Source organism: Telopea speciosissima, chromosome 9 (genome assembly GCF_018873765.1).
Source record: "Telopea speciosissima isolate NSW1024214 ecotype Mountain lineage chromosome 9, Tspe_v1, whole genome shotgun sequence".
Taxonomy (NCBI): Eukaryota; Viridiplantae; Streptophyta; class Magnoliopsida; order Proteales; family Proteaceae; genus Telopea; species Telopea speciosissima.
This window is the reverse complement of record NC_057924.1, coordinates 19,819,913-19,837,184: the sequence shown is the minus strand read 5'-3', so window position 1 is coordinate 19,837,184 and position 17,272 is coordinate 19,819,913. Positions and strand designations below refer to the sequence as shown.

General features: G+C 39.6%; 1 pseudogene; it reads left to right on the top strand.

Moving 5' to 3' along the window:
• Positions 1 to 4,773: 4,773 nt before the first annotated feature.
• Positions 4,774 to 13,968, top strand: LOC122638727 (annotated as a pseudogene).
• Positions 13,969 to 17,272: the final 3,304 nt, after the last annotated feature.

Sequence of the window (17,272 nt, the reverse complement as noted above, 5' to 3'; positions counted from 1 at the left end):
AAAGGAATTATACTCCATAATATTCCCCTTCAAACACAGTCTTCCATTTGGCCATGTGGTGAACAGCTTCTATATGTCTACAGACAGTTTCATCTGAATCCTAAACAAATCCACAACAAATGATGTCTTGTCTAATTGCAACTAAAATGAAAAGAAGTAAAACAAATAAATAACAATTTATATTCATTACCAATAACAATTTTATAAATAACTCAAAAAAATACTAAATATAGTAACTGAATTTTTCTTCACTTTCTATCAAAAAGCTAGAAAGTCCCTTGGGTGGGTTCCACCTCCATTTTTTTTTCTCATTTTTGCTCCTTTTGAACATTTTTTCATTCCTTTTAATCCCCCTTTTGCTAGCTTCGATCATCCTTAGCCAGGGGTAGATCCATCGATTACCCCGCTTGAGGAGTGATCTTACCAATCTCATTTTCTAGCCTTTACCCCAGCCGTTATTCTGTCCACATACAGATAACCAAGATTTCATTCATAGCCGTTACTCTACTCGAAGTCTGAGTAACAAAACCCATCTCACATAGCCCTTACATTGTCCGACAAGAGAGAAGCAAGTTGATCGTCCATCTCCACCTAAGCCGTAGGACATCGCCTAGTTCATATTTAGTACATTTTTCTTTTTCTTTTATTTCTTCACAGATATCTGTCTTTTTCCTTCTTAATATTTTTGTCACAATGTAGACCATTAAAGTAGTTCACTTAATGTACATAGTAAATGAATGTCTTTCTTTCTTATGTTTGATGCATCATAATATAGCATTGCATGTTGGTATAGGATGTGTCATTATGAGAGAATTTTCTAAATTTAGCATGTAATAGAAAGGTCAGTTTAACCGGACGAGATGGGGTGCTAATACCTTCCCACGCTCGTAATATGACCACTTACCTAGAATCTCTAACCAGACCATATGGAATCATGTAGCCCTTTCCGTGCATCCCAGATAGGGCTACACCCATTGGGTCCTAGGCCCGAATCCTAGGTGGCGACTTTATTTATTTTAATTTATGAAGCATGACCCCAACCCCCTATGTTGATGTATCAAAATGATATGCCATGATCAAACTAAAGACCATTTGTCGCCATAAGGCCACAAACCCTAACCCGGTATCCTTACCAAAAGGGGTTTAGGTGTTGAGTAAACCGGACTCCCTACGGGCCTGAGGAGATTAGTAGAGGCCAGGTCAGGGATGATCACTGGTTATCGAGGTCTACCTCTGGGTGATCTGGGGCTTCGACCGGCGCTGCACCAAGCTAACAATTGAGGTTTCACTGTGGTGACAAAATAAGTGATCCACGGTGTCTCCCGAGTGGTTATATAGCATATACCTAGTGACCTAGATTGTGTGTTAGGTGAAAATATGTTAATAAATTCATCCATCATAGATTATGTGTATTTATGTGTGTGTGTACACCCCATCCCCTCACTAGGCTCAGTGAAGCTTATCCCTCGTTGCACAACCATTTTAGATGTGTGCAGGTGATGTTTTGACGGTGCTCTTTTTGTTGGTTATGTTCCGTTCGGATTCAGTGACCTAGAACTCTGATGCTGGGTGTACATTCAAGGACTGTGCCAAAGGGGCACCTGGATCGAGGAATTTCATCTTTTGTTTCTTTTTAGTTTATCATTTGCATTGTATAAATTTTTGAATATTACTATTGCTTTTAGTTTTTAGTTAATCTATTGGACTAAAATGTAAGGTACAATATTATCTATAACTTATACTTTTGAACCCTTTTTATCGTTGATAAACCCTTTTGCACTCTCGATTTTACATTTGTTTATACTGTAAATGTGTTTTCTTCCACACTCTGATATACATTTGAGTTATATTTTAGTTGATTGTGATTCAGGCCACTGCATCGAGATCTTGGTGGTGGTTTGGGATGTTGGGAATCATCCTAGTCATACCAAAACCCTAGGGGGGTTGGAATGTGACACACTGAAAGGAGCCCTTACGCATGTAGGAGGCATTCCCCAATAAAGCATTCTCCACATAGGACTCTCTAGACCTACGATAGGTATCTAAGATAGAGAAATACTCCAATTCCTCCCTTGAGGAGAGCTCCATCATTGGTCACGTGAAGACCTCTATATCAACACGATAACCCTATAAAAGGGAAGGTAACACCCCATGTAGGGGGATCGGACTCTTGAAACCCTTATTGTTTCATGTGTGTGTAAAAGAGACCTAACTTATGCATCGGAGAGTCCCTCGCCGACACCCCATCAACATTCATTTCCTTTGTTTATTTACTACCATGTGCATGTCCCACTCTTGAAGGACCCACCAGAGGTTTTTTGACGCAACACCTGCAATCCAGCCATAAAGCTTCGATCTCCAACCAAGGTTCATCGCTGAAGCATCCCTAAGACGTGCGCATTGAGAAGGTATGTTTTCCCCCTTCTATCTGTCCCTAATCCTCTCATCTACATCACAAATTCTCAGTTCTAGGAATTTGAATAGGTACCAAATCTCTCTCTCTCTCCCTCGCTCCCGACTCAGCATTTGTAGTATTGGCTTCATCGCGATACTATCTCTATCTTCATTCCCTCACTTCATCTCTCTCACTCTTAATTAGGTTCCACCATTTCCTAATCCTGAGGTAGCTAGTTAGGTCGTGTTTGAATTGGAATCTGTCGGTGTTATGAACAACATCACATGCAATATTCTGATCAGCAACAATTAATCATGCCTAGCACTAGCAAAGAAGATGAAGGGGCAGATTTGTGTTGCATGCAATGATGACATTCTTATTGAGATTCTAATTCACTTGCCACTCAAATCAGTCTTCACATCCAAATGTGTATCAAAGAGGTGGCACCACCTTATCTTTGACCCTTCTTTCCGTAACAGAAGAAGAAGAAGAAGATGCAATAGCAGCCTCTTGGTGTGAAACTTTGAGTTGCCCTCCTGTTCACAAATTTGAGATGAGAAACTTGAGATGTCCTCGTATTTGACAAATTTGAGATGAGAAAAAAGAAGAAGAAGAAGAAGAAGACGTTGAAGATATCATCATCAATTTGGAATCATCTTAACTAATTCCCAGTGGGCACGACTATATCTGTTCTTCCAATGGCCTTTTTCTCTGTAGTCATGACCATGAGACAACCTATTACATACACAACCCTCTGTACAAAGAGCTTACCAACTCCCTCCAGCCTCCTCCTCCTCCTAAGAAGCAGCGATATGGGTTCTATCGATCGATCATAGGTCTCGTAGTCTCCCAATGGAGTGAAAGAGAAGTGAGGTTCACTTACTGTTCCTGGTTTTAGGTCGCAGGTGGGGGAGGAGGGAGTTTGCAAGTCGTCGGTGGTAGCGTACAGGTCGCCTGAGTTCTCAAGTCTTCTATGGTCGCCTCCCTTTGAGTTGTAGGTCTCCAAGAGTTTAGATAGGTTAGAACACAATTTGAATGGCTTTTATGTATATAAGTAATGGGGGTTAAAATGGACATTTCAAATTTTAAGTTAACGATATTACACTTCAGGGGGAAAGTTGAAATTTTGAAAGTTTTTGGGTGACTTTTCCTCTTTAGGCCTAAATGCAGGAGGTCTCCATGTAATTTACCCAATATATATAAAATGATAAAATCTAGTCAGGGGTTCTTTGAATTTATACAATATGTGATTCATATTTTTATAGTTTCTTTAAGATTATTCTTGAGACTTCGAACTATAGTCTCCTATCTATTTTTCCTTGAGAATACAAAAGATGGAAAATTAGTTTATGATTATTTGCAATTTCATAGTAAATTTCTTGGGTTTTGAATTATTAACAGCACCTGCTGAAGCAAAGATGATATTCATCTTTAATGGAGAACTTGATCATATAACTCTTAGTCCAACAAATATTCCCACAAACTTGAAAATAATAAAAAATCATCAATCCATCTGTTATTGCCTTACTTTGCTTTCAAGTGGATATCATGTTTCTAGATTTCACATTTATTTGTCCATTAATGATAAACAATATATTTTAGTTTCTCCAACCCACCCCCACCCTTTTCTTTTTCTCTGGTGGTATTTCAATGTTTCATTTTTTCAAAGAAATAATTGGAAAGTATCCTTGTACAAGAGCGCCTCAAAAAATTCTGTACATAAAGCTTACTCATATCATGGTATTTTTGTTAAGGCTACATCTCTCTCTCTCTCTCTCTCTCTCTTACACACACGCACATTCTTGCCCACACATGCATTTGCACGTGCGAGTTTACTAGTATATATAAGAGAGAGAGAGAGAGAGAGAGAGAGAGAGAGAGAGAGAGGAGATGCTCAATGAAAGATGGGCATTTAGACATTTGTATTTATATGACCTTCAATATTAGTTGTCCATTCATTCATTTTTAACTTCATTGTGTTTTAGGATTGTAATTGGTAGAAGAAAAAAAAAAAAGAGAGAACAAAATGGTTGTTAGAGAACACCATTATATCTTAAAGAGACAAATTGTCAAATATCGAATTTATATATATTTTTTTGATAATAAACAAATGTATTAAGAAAGAGCACTATATACATTGTCTCCATTTAATACAAATTGTTGCCTATTTGTTAAGGAAAAATGAATCAAATGTTAGTGAGAGTCAACAAGTTAGAGTCTTGATAATATGATAGAGGAATTCCTATGATAGTATCTATAATCTTCAAAAGCTGTGGAACCAAATGCCAAAGATAGGGGATTTTTGGGATAGGTAGAAGATCAAGCATCCCTTCATTCAAGCACCAAATCTCCCTAATCTTCATATTTAGTTTCACAACATGGTTGTTATCCACAAAATACCTATTCTTGTGTACTGGTGTCCCCCCTTCAATGCTGTCAAGCTCAATGTGGATGGTGCAAGCAGGGGGAACCTTGGGCCTGGAGGTGGAGGGGGCATTCTTAGAGGTTATGATGGTCGCTTTTTGTCTGCTTTTGCTAACTTTTATAGGGATTGTACCAATTCCATTGCAGAAATTAGAGCATTGAGGGATGGTCTCCAAATTTGCATTGAGATGGGGTTTTCAGATTTTCATGTGAACTTAGACTCTACCATGGTTGTGCGTTGTTCTTCCTCGAAAAGATGCAATCTTTGGAAAGGTTGGTACTGGTTCCATGAAATTCAGGTTTTGATTGACTCGCTCCGCCCAATGATCTCTTTCATCTGTAGAGAAGGTAACAGGGCAGTAGATTAGCTGGAAAATTTGGCATGCGATTTGGCAAATGACACTTTCTTCTCTTTTGATTCTGAGCTCCCTCCGAGGCTTAGGCGGATATTGCATGAGGATGTTGTTGGTATTCCAGTTTTGAGAAAACGTTATTTGTTTATTTGGGTTTTGTATGGGAGTGAGGTCTCAGCTGTGCGAGTGTGTGGTTGAGAGATAATCATCTCGGGTTGGGGTAAGGCGGGTATGTCCTCCCTTGTAATATGTTTTCTTGATTAATTTGTTTATTAATAAAAGGCTAGGGGCCAGCCCAGGTCCAAGAGAATATTCGGGATAAAAAAAAAAGTTTCACAACATGGTCAAGACCCTTCGACAAATTTATAATCATTGGCTCCAAAAAATGACCTATGTCCAAAAAACCTGCAGCAACCAAAACAATAAGTTCTTGTAACAGAATGCTGGAAGTCCACCCCACTTTGTCTAGGACCAAGTTAGAAGATCCTGCATATCAAGATAGGATAATGTAACTTAGGTAATGACTTGAGCACATCGGAGATAGAAATATCAAGATTAACCTGAATAGATATATCATTGGGAATAATAGGGGATGGGGAGGATATTAAAATCACCTAGCCATCAAGAAATATTTTTGAGGATGCAAGTAGGGTCGGGTTTAACAACCCCATGACTTATCTTGTTCTGGTTGTATCAAATGAAGTAACAACTTATAATAAAAATAGAAGAAAACCACTTAAGAAGTGGTTTATCCAAACTATTACTAGAGAAAAAAAGAGTTGCAAACATGTTCCACAGAAGGTTGGGAGAGGTATTCCGTCTCAGTCCCAGAGGACCTACAGCCCATATGTGCTTAATCTAGTCACACGATAAGAAATGATGCCAGATGGATTCAATACAAGATCCACCAAAAAACACAATTGGGGTCAATCTGATTCCAGTTTTGATAGATTAGCTTTAACTGGAATTCCTGCATGTAAGACACGCTAAAAAAAATAACTTAAATTTTGGATGCAAAGGAAGTTTCCAAAAGAAACACCACCAATTTTTATTATTATTATTTTTTTGGTAACAAAACACCACCAGATTGAGTACTGAGAATTTGTGGGATGTCTTTTAGACGAAGACAAAAATTTAGCAGCTAATTTGGTAGAAAATTTCCCTCATCACTAGAAACATTAACATTAATAGTTACATAAGCACAAGCAAAAGGCAGCCTATTATAGAGCAGTCATATAATTACAAACAAGGTCCTTACAGTTAAAGGAGTCAAGAAAGATAGAAGAGATATTAATTCCTGGAAAGGAAGAAATCCAAGGATTTGTCCAGAAAAAGGAGGTCCTTCCATTACCGGTATGTCGATGTACCAAGGTCTTCAGAGTAGGTAGGACATGTGCTATATATGTTGTTCCAAGGCCAAGATCCCCTCTTAACCATAATCATTGGATAAAAAATAGACGAGTTATAGAAATGCTTAGCTTTCAAGACTTCAACCCAAAGATCATTATTGTTTGAAATAGGCCTCCACCCAAGTTTAAGAATTAACGCCTTGTCGTGGATTTCAGCCTTTTTGATACCCAGACCTCCATGACTAATGGGGGAACAAATTTTATCCCATGCCACTAAACATGCTTTCTTGCTAGAACCTGTGTTACCATTCCAAAAATTGAGGCACACCAAGTCAATACTCTTAAAATTTTGAGTGAAAAAAGGAAACAGGACATCAAATAGGACGGAATGAATGCCAAAATTGATTGTATAAGCACTTTCCTTCCATAATAGGAAAGATAGTTGGCTTTCCAGGAAGACAAGTTGTTCTTCATTCTTTTGATCATTGGACACAAATCTTTATATTTTGACCAAGAATGAACAAGATTTGTGCCAAAGTATATAGAATTCTTTGCCTCATTAATACCAATTAAAGAGCATATGTTCCTCTGGTCAGAAACAGAAACATTCTCACTAAAGTGGAAAACACTCTTACTAAGATTTATTTCCAACCCTGAGAGATCCGAGAAAAGCTCAAGCACTGCTTTAATTGTTAGGATGTCATCCATTGAGGCTCTGTAGAAAATAAAGGTATCATCTACAAACAACAAATGAGAAATCTCTGGGATTGACCGAGCCACCTTGATGCCATGGAAAAGCCCAAGATCTCTGTAGGCCGAGAGTAAATGGGAGAGGACTTCCATGGCCGAAATTAAAAGATAGGGGCTTAGAGGACATCTCTGTCAAATGCCCCTTGAAGCCTTAGAACAATCAAAAGGGCTTTCGTCCATTTTGATGGAAAATGAAGGGGAAGATAGAAGATTCAAAATGAGATCACAACACCTGTTGCCAAAGCCAATGAAATTAAAGACAACACTAATAAGCCCCCCCCCCCCCCATTTAAGCCTATCATAGGCTTTGGTCATATCAAGTTTAATGGCCACAAATCCTCCTTTCTGTTATGTACAATAGTCCCACATCGATCACATAAGGGATTGAATGTGGGCATATATAATATTGGTTTCCCTCCCCTTGTAGACCGGTTTATGAGGGTGAGTTATTTCAATCGTATCAATTGGTGTTTTCATTGACCCGTCCTTTGTGGTTGGCTACTTGGGAGGGGCGACCTAGTGCTAGAGTGCGAGCCACTAGAAAAGGGCTACCTGCTGTCGGGAAAGGGTCCTGGAGTAGGGTGGAGCCGCCTAGAAAGGGCTACCTAATCTAGAGAGGGACGACGAGGACGTCGGCCGTTAAAGGGTGGGATAATGTTATGTACAATAGTCCCACATCGATCCCATAAGGGATTGGATGTGGGCATATATAATATTGGGTTCCCTCCCCTTGTAGACCGGTTTATGAGGGTGAGTTCTTCCAATCGTATCACTTTCCCTTTCTTATGATTGAGATAATGATATATCTCGTGGGCGATAATGATGTTATCAGAAATTTGACGTCCAGAGATGAATGCACTCTAAAACGGCGAAATAAAGGAGGATAAGTGTCCTATAAGGTGGTTAGGTATAGTAAAACCAGCCAAAATTTTATATGAGACATTACAAAGACAAATGAGTCTAAAATCAGAAACTCTTGTCAAATTTATATTACTTTAAAGGGCAAATTACATGCACCCCCTAGTGTTTGAAATAATAACAGAACACCACCCGTATTTTCAACATTTACATGCACCTCCCCTGGATAATTGTGAAGCTTTCAAATAAGTCCGTTCTATTAAGTTTAAACTGTTAGGTGTAGTTTAGCATTTAAAAATGACCATATTACCCTTCAATTTTTGACATACCCTTAGTCATCTTCGTCCACCAATCCCTTTCTTCTCTGGGAATCTGCAAGAAATAAATCATCTCCAGTGATCTGAGAAGAAAGCACCCAAATGTCTCTCTCTGAGAACCTCCATGCTTATTCTTCTTCTTCCTCACACTTCCATCTCCCCATCTCCAGCGCATCTTCACGTCCAGTAGTTGGAGTCACCATATCGACTAATACAGCAGCACATCTTCCCCATCCAGAACATTTCGCCTCAGTCCTCCGATCACTCAAGATCCCCTATGTGAGGCTCCTAGAGCCCAACCCTGAAACCATCCGAGCTTTCACTCTTTTTCTGGATTTCCTCCTTCCAGGTTAATCTTCTCTTCCATTATTCTTAATTTCTCTTTATTGCCCTCCAGTATTCTTCCTATTCTCCTTGTTTGTTACTATGGATATTCTGTTTTGTGCGGTACGTGCAACCAACTAGATTTGAATACAATTGTAACAATCCTTTTCTGTTCTTGCTCAAACTTGGAGCATAGGGCATACACCTTTGGGTGATTCAAGACCTGGAATTTCATTCCCGGATTTCCACTCTACTGGGAGTTATTGACCTTCAACTGAAACCCTACTTAACTTATCCCCAGTTCAGTTATAGGTAATTTTTATCGTTTTTTTCCCTGATCAGCTGGCCCATTATTGATTGTTTCTAAGAGATTTTTGAGTGCAAAGACTTCATTTGAAATACTTCTCTATCAATTGGAGTTGAACCTGTTCTCCGGCTCCCTCTTTCTTATCGGGAGGGTGAGAATCCAGGTCCAGATAATTCTTGGCCAGCACCTTGAACCCTTGGTAGTTGCAGAACGACATCTCGATATGCTTGTCCATCCAATTGATTGCAACCCTAGTCAGCGCGACCTGCAACGCAATCCCCACCGATGAAGTACAGGGGTTGGGGTGGGGCGATGGATTGGGATGAAGAAAAGGGTAAATCTATCTTTTTATACTTTCAAAACTAACAACTCACTAACACCGTGAACCATCAGGGGGTTATATGTAAATGGTGAAACTACAGGGGATGTTTAGTTATTGTTTCAAACAATAGGAGTAATTGGTATTGGATACTGATTCAATACCAATTCAGATCGGCTCCTATTAAATGGATTTGCCTCTAGCTTTATTTAAAAATCATTTTTTTACCATTTTACCCTTGGTATGTATCAAACAATCAATCCATCAATATGGGATCGACTAGAAATCAGTATTAGCCCTTGCCGATACCAATACGAATAAGCAAGCGGATCCGACCAATCCAAAAACCATGTTTTGTATTCGACTCCCCTAGAATATTGCCTTCCAAACATCAATCCAGATAAGACATAACACTAATAATAGCTTTCTTATATCTAAACCGAATTTGGACTCATCTCTTGTCGTATGAACAAGTGTACGTTCAAATACAATTAGGATTTTAGGATTCGCGACTCACATGAGGGAAAGACGTGAGGCGTGTGTAGCTAGTGGAATTAGGGTTTTCTTTCGAAAGGAAAAAATCAGAATCAGATTATAACTGGGAATCCTGCTATCTCAATTATAAATCCTACTGGTGGTTGAGAAAGGAACGAAAAGCTTATGTGTATAGCTAGCGGAATTAGGGTTTTCTTTTAGCATGGCTCCCCTTTCCGATGATTGCAATATTACCTGCTCAACAACTACCATTAATTGGCATGGTATCAAGAATATCATGGTTGCACTTCCAGACGATATCAAGGTGTTGATTGCAAGCAAGTTAGATGTGGTAGACTTACATTGCTTTAGTGCAGTCTGCAAGTCCTGGCAATCAATAGCCATTGCTGCCAAGAAAATACGGCCATTGTACCTGCGAGCTCAACTCCCATGGTTGATGTTTTCTTCTTCCGAGGATCATCGTACCAGGTTTTTCAGACTCTCCCATGGCAAAGTTTTGAGGTTAGAATTGCCTGAAACCAGAGGATGAAGCATGGACCGCTTTGGGAATATATTTTACAGACATTATTTTCTGTGATGGAAAATTGTATGCCATTACTGAACAATGTGATCTTAAACTTGTGGAGTTGGGTGGTCCTTATCCAAAAATTAGAAGCACAAAAGGATCTCAACCCTCACACTAACCTGCCAATGTCACTTTATTTGGTGGAATGTCTTGGAGAGTTGTTGATGGTTATAAAATGTTTTCTACGTAATGATGATCTACGATATTAGTACAGAAGTCTTACGTTCAAGATATTCAAGTCAGATTTAAAGGGTCGAAGATGGATTAAGGTGGAGGATTTGGGTGATCAAATGCTATTTATTGGCACAAGTACTTCCTTGTCTGTCTCGGCGCGTGACTACCCTGGATTTAGAAGAAACTGCATATACTTCACGGATCATGAAAATTTTGGCTTTCATGGACCTAAAGTATGTCAAAGAGTAGCTAGTTTGTTTCACTTAGAAGATTACAGCTTTGAACCTCTTTCTTCAAATGATTTGGGGGGTTCTCTGTCTCCGCCCATTTGGTTCAGACCAATTTCTTGATAGAAAGGGGAGGGGGTTATGTCTTCAAGCTTGTTTTATAATTAACATTGTGGGGGATACTGTGACCCATCCCCAATGTGTCGTGTGGAATGATGATGTGCCAATTTAATTCCTATTAAATTGCATTGGCTTGTGAATCAGCTCATCTATTACATAGACGGGACTGAGTTTCATGTGTTTTCAAGTCTAGTGTCTACTTCACTCTCTCTCCCTTCTCTTCTTCTCAATTATTTTCTATTTCCTTTTTCGTTCAAGCTATTGTGTTTTTCTATTCTTATTCTTCTTCAAAGAAAAAGCGGAAGTCAGTCAGATAACATCTACATTCCCCCTTTAACCTCTTTGCATCAACCAAAAAAACAAAAAACCATAACATATTGTTGGTGTTTTTTCTGACACCCTCACAAAATAGTGTAGGAGCGGGCGTGTCAAAACCTTTGACGCGAGCTCAAACAAGACTAGAGTCGCCTTATCTGACTTTCAACCAGGGAATCTAGGGTTCCCTCGTGCCTAAATAACTCTAAAGACCTTTGGGTTAGACTATAGTGGCGTCGGTCTCAATGGAGCTTGAAAAACAATAACAACAAAACAAAAGGTTGGCTGGGACCCACCAGATCCATAGATGGCGTAGATAAGGGAAACATGCTCTTAGTAGGATGCTTCAATAGGGAATCAAAAGGAAACACGTGGCGACAAGGAAAGTAGGTCATAGACTAATGGAAAGAGTGGCACTTGTGATAGGCAGGGATTCTTGATGGGCTCCATCTATAAAAGCCGTTTCCATTTTTTGCAAATACGTTGAGAGGTTGAAGATAAGGGAATATTCCCTCATTGATTCCCATCTTTTGGTGATTTACATTTAAATGGTTGTGACATGTGTGCGTCAGAGATAATGATAAACCACTGCGGTTGTGATAAATTTGAAGCCAACCGTGTGGTGGTCTTAAAGATTATTTTCTTGAGAAAATTACTTGGACACCCCCTAGAGTATGGCCTAATTATTTATTCTCCCCAATTTTTTAAACAATTACTTGAACACCATCCCCTATAGTTTACCATTTCTTTCAAGTAGATCCTGTCCTTTAGTTTAGTGATGACATCATCGGTTAAGTTTTTTGTAATGCCTAAACAACCCTTAAAAGATAGTGAAGTGACCTTTTTACCTTCTTCCTCCTTCCTACAACCCAATTTCATATTCAACCCAATTTCACTGTTTGAAACTTCATTCCTTTTCCTGCCCCATTTGTAATGAAGCAAATGAATCTCCATGGTATATCTTTTTCTCTTGCGCTATTACAAAAAGAATTTGGTTTGCAGGACCACTGGGCATTCGAACTGAGATCCTCCAAGACAATTCGGTTAAAGAAGCCCTTTCGAATCTAATTGGGAGTCCAGCTATAACAAAGAGTGATGGCGATCGAGTTCTATGTATTTCAAGTATCACTTTGTATTTTCTATGGCAAAATAGGAACCGAGTCCTCTTCGAACATCACAAATCCAATCCAACTTCTCTCATCAACATTATCATGAAATAGGTCTCAGAAATTCATTTACTTAGTACTTTGGAGGGCTCAACTTACACGGCCCAGGACAGTCAGGACCAAATTCTTCCACCTAACCAAGTTCCACTTCCACTTGACTTCTTCCTACACAGCAACCCAACAGACACCATTCTCCTGATTTGAGATGGAAGTTACAACCATACTACAAAAGCCGGAGGTTGGGGTTTGGCTATTTTTTACAACCATGAACTATATGTTTCATTTATGAATTATGGTACTGCAGGATCACCACAGGAAACCGAGCTCCGGGGACTCAAAGAGGGAGTCCAAAAGCCATTTTCACTGGGCTACATGAAGCTAAATATCTGGACAGACTGTGAGGATATGAAGAATTGGATCACAAGTCAGGAAATCCATCCTTGGCCGTGGGAACTATATCATATTTTGTTAGACATTAGTACTATGTTGGAATCTTTTGAGTCTGTAAATATTATTAAGCAATCTAGAACTTTGATACAGCCAGCACACAACCTGGCAAACCATGCTAGGATATTACTACTTTTATCTGATGATAGCTATTGTAATCTTTCGGTTATGTTTTAATGCACTTTTTTTATTTCATCAAAAAAAATTTATTCAAACCCTAATCTTTCTTTACCAAATTTCAAATCAAAATAACCCAAAACCCTTAAACGATTTCAGATTTAAACCCTAATAAATCTCTTTCATGGCCAATTCAAGTACAAAAAAAAAAAATTTTAATTTGAGATCCCGCTGCCTGTTCCTCTCAGAGGTAAAAAGTTGAGATTACAAACCAATGTTCCCATACAGTTTGGGCTGCTGCTATTCCAGGTGGGGAAAGCAATTCAAACCAGATGAAACCTGGGTCATCAATTGCAACATGGCTGCCAATGGGACAAGTAATACTGGTTGGATCTGGGGCCGAACCAATTGCTCCTTTGATGCATCCGGCAATGGAAGTTGCGAGACCGGCGACTGTAATAACAAGTTAGAGTGCATAGACTACGGTGTCTCCCCTGTCACCATTGCTGAATTCGGATTAAATCAATATAACTTGGATTTCTACGACATTTCTCTTGTTCTTAGATTTAACATCCCAATGGAGATTATCCCAAAAAACGGCAACTGCTGTGAAGTCAATTGCACTGCCGACATTATAGGTGAGTATCCAGTAGAGTTGCAGACCCCAGGAGGTTGTAATCACCCTTGCACAGTGTTCAAGACTGATCTTTACTATTGTAATGGCAATTGCACAGGTACATACCTATCCAATTTCTTCAAGACTAAGTGCCCAGATGCTTATAGTTTTGCTTATGATGATCAAACATCTACTTTCAGCTGCCCTATTGGTTCTAATTATAGGGTTTTGTTTTGCCCTTTAGTCTCTTCTTCATGCCTTGTTTCTTCTCCTTCTAATGAGGGTTCTTTTGCTCATATCTGTGTAAGTATAATCAATTTACAATATTAGGGTTTCTATTGTGATCAAGGTCATATGGACAAAGAGATATGATAGTTAAAAAAGGAGGGTAAATTGGTCATTTAATTTCATAAATTTAAGTTAAATAACTCATAAGGGTAAAATGGATATTTCCATTTAAATACTAACAGCAAATTAATTAACACCGTCAAGTCTCAGGTGGTGTCAAGTAATTGTTTGAAACGTTGATGATAGTAAGCAAAATAGTCATAGTCTAGGGGATGTCTAAGTAATTTTCTCTACTTTCTTTTATGTCATAAGCATTAATGGGTCGGTATGTGGCGTGGAAGAGATAAATGATTAAAAACCACAACGGTTTTGAAACCGTACGGTGGCTTTAAACTTGACCATCCAGTTTTTTGTTTTGGAATCACGTCTACCACATTTTCTTCTAGGGGATTAGCGAGCAGCGATGTGCTTCCACAGGTCTCTGTACCGGAGATGAATGAGTTCCTCGATTCTTCACTACCAGATTCTCAAGAACTACAAGCATGTGGGACTCCTTCGGGTTTCATTTATCAAAAGACATGATTTCTTGTTAGCTTTGAATTTGCCATGCCAAAAAGCATTGAGAAGGAATTTTTGCATGGTGTTGTAAACATGCAACAGAGGTTGTTGGTCAAGGTCACATGTTCCAGCAATCATTAGAATATTGACCGATTTCTTTGGAAGGGAGCCAAGGCGTACAATAAACGGCGGCGAATGAACTTTTGTGACCTCGTTCAGAGGAATCGTGAGGGGCAAAGGGTTGGCCTTTTCTTGTATGGCTTAAAGTGTCACAAATCATGTTGAACTTTAGACCTTTGATCTCGTTCAAAAGGTTTGTGAGGGGCATTGTTTGTACCTTATTTTCGATCTATTTCGGTCAATAGAGAAATAGACCGAAATCTATTTCAGTCAAAGCTGACTTGTTAGTTAGTTATTGGAAAACGGCCAATGACCAAAAACAGTCAGTGACTGACAAAACAGTTAGAAAACGGTCAATGATAAAAAATGGCCAAAAAATGGTCATGACCGAAAATGGTCAAAGAATGATGGATTGGCAGTGACTGATTTTCAATTTCAAGTTGCATCTATTCCAAGCCGATTGCACGGCCTTGGCTTCCCTGACCGAATACGCTCGCATATACACAATCCCATTGAACTAGCGTGGTGACATCGTTCAACGGGATCACCATGCTAGTTCAATGGGATTGTGAGGGGCATTGTTTACACCCCTATTTCGGTCATCATTGGGCTGTACAATTGAGTTAAACAAATACGGTTGCAAACTGTTCCCAGGAAATTATTCAAATTTCAAATTTGAATAGGAGCAGTTGCTAACAGGAACCACCCTAACTACTAGGCTACTTATAAAAGACGAAGCCCAACAACAAAGAAGGGATCCAACAAATCAACACAACAAGTCTTTACTTTTTATCTTTCTTTTTAGGAGTAGTGTAATTGTAAATGGTTTTCTGTTCTTTTCCTTAAAAGAACCAGTTGGGGTTACTCTCCAATAGTACTATCAGATGCAGTGATGCATCCTTCCAAGTCAAATTGAAGATCTCTGCAGCCCTTCATTTTGCCAAAGATGTATCTGGAGAGAAAATTAATTTGATTACTTCTTTTCTTGTTCTTGGAATTGCAATCTTTGCATTTGTTTTTGAAAAGTCATTGGTTTACCAAGGCACCGGTAGAACCCATCTTCGTCTGCAACAATATCTTTATTATTTTTCTCAGTCTGTAACGGTCTCCAGACCGGAAGGAATTTTGAGGAAAACAGTACATTCCCTGTACTATGGCCCGATTGCTTGACACCCTCAAAGTTTAAAACTATTACCTGAAGCCCCCTTGCATTTTAAGATTTCTTACAACTAGCCCCTGTCCGTTAGTCAATCACCATTTAGTGATGACGTCATAAGTTAGAAAAATCCTAAATGCCCAAACTACCTTTTAAGGGTAGTGCATTGACCTTTTTACCCTTTGGCCATAGTAAAGGAAGATGCCGTCCCTTTCATCGTTCAACAACCCTCCACTCTGCTGCTGTTGTGGCGATTTGCAGACGCCGGAGAAGAACGTTGTGATTTCCAAAGGCCAGAGAAGACAAAGCAAGCACCCGTGAACATCCTACCATCGGCCATAAAAAAAACCCCCAAACCTTCCACAAACCCTTGCTGAAACCCCTCTCTCTTGTCTAAAACCCTAACCTACAACCCTCCGCAAGAGAAATCCACCATCCTCTACCTCCCGCTATCACTTGCAACCTTCCCCTACCTCCCACATGCACCTGCAACCTGTTCTGCATTGATTTTTTCCTGATGAGCCTAAAATGACCACCAACCAAAGATTGACACATAGCTATTCGAAAATTGAGTGGAAGAACTTGGACCGAGAAAGAATTAGGCGCCGACCGGGGTCGGTGGATCCATTAAGAAGGATAACAATATCTGAGCAAAAGAATTGGCCCTCCACGGTCGGCAACCAGGCCGAGTCCTCCACAGTCGGCAGTAAGGCCGAGCCCTCCACGGTTGGCAGACAGGCTGAGCCTTTCACACTCGGAGACCCAGCTGAACCATGTACGCTCGGGTACCAAACCAAGGCCAAAGCACTCGGCATGCCCCGAGGTTGAAGGGTCAGATATCTCCAATAGAGCCATGAGCTAAGGTGATAACTGTGACCCGCACGAATTGCAGAACCATGTCAGCACATCACGACATCCTCGGGATTAGCTGAGTCAGCCAGATCAGACCGTTATCCATCAGCGGAATCTTGTCACACTCAAATAAGAACTCTTACCAAACGGAGAATTATCTTCTTACAATCACTCCACTCAGAAAACTCCTACCTAAAATAGGACTCTTGCCATACGAGGACTCTTCTCCACCACCAGAATTGCTCTATAAATGCTCAGGTATGAAACTAAAAATGGACTGGATTTTTCACAAAGTTGAACTGCTACTATTTTGGAGACTTGACTTAGACATCGGAGAGTCCTCGGCTAGAGTCACACCGGCCTTCTAGTGCTAACTCAGTTTTTGCAGGCTCATCCGTGAGTGGATCGAGGAACAAAGTTTTCTAGACGCAATACTTCCTAACTTTTATTCTCTACTTTGCTCCAATTTATTTTAGCTACTACGTGTTGATCTCTTGTTATTGTGCTTGAGCCGGTTCCTTCTAATTTGATCTGTTGCTTTTTAGGAATTGGTTTCACGAAGAAGACCAAGTTCCAAACACAAAGCCTAATTATTCTCCATGGCTAGTTGGCCACCAGTCTCGCCAGTTCCATTCAATTTATTGTAGAGTTCATGGTTTT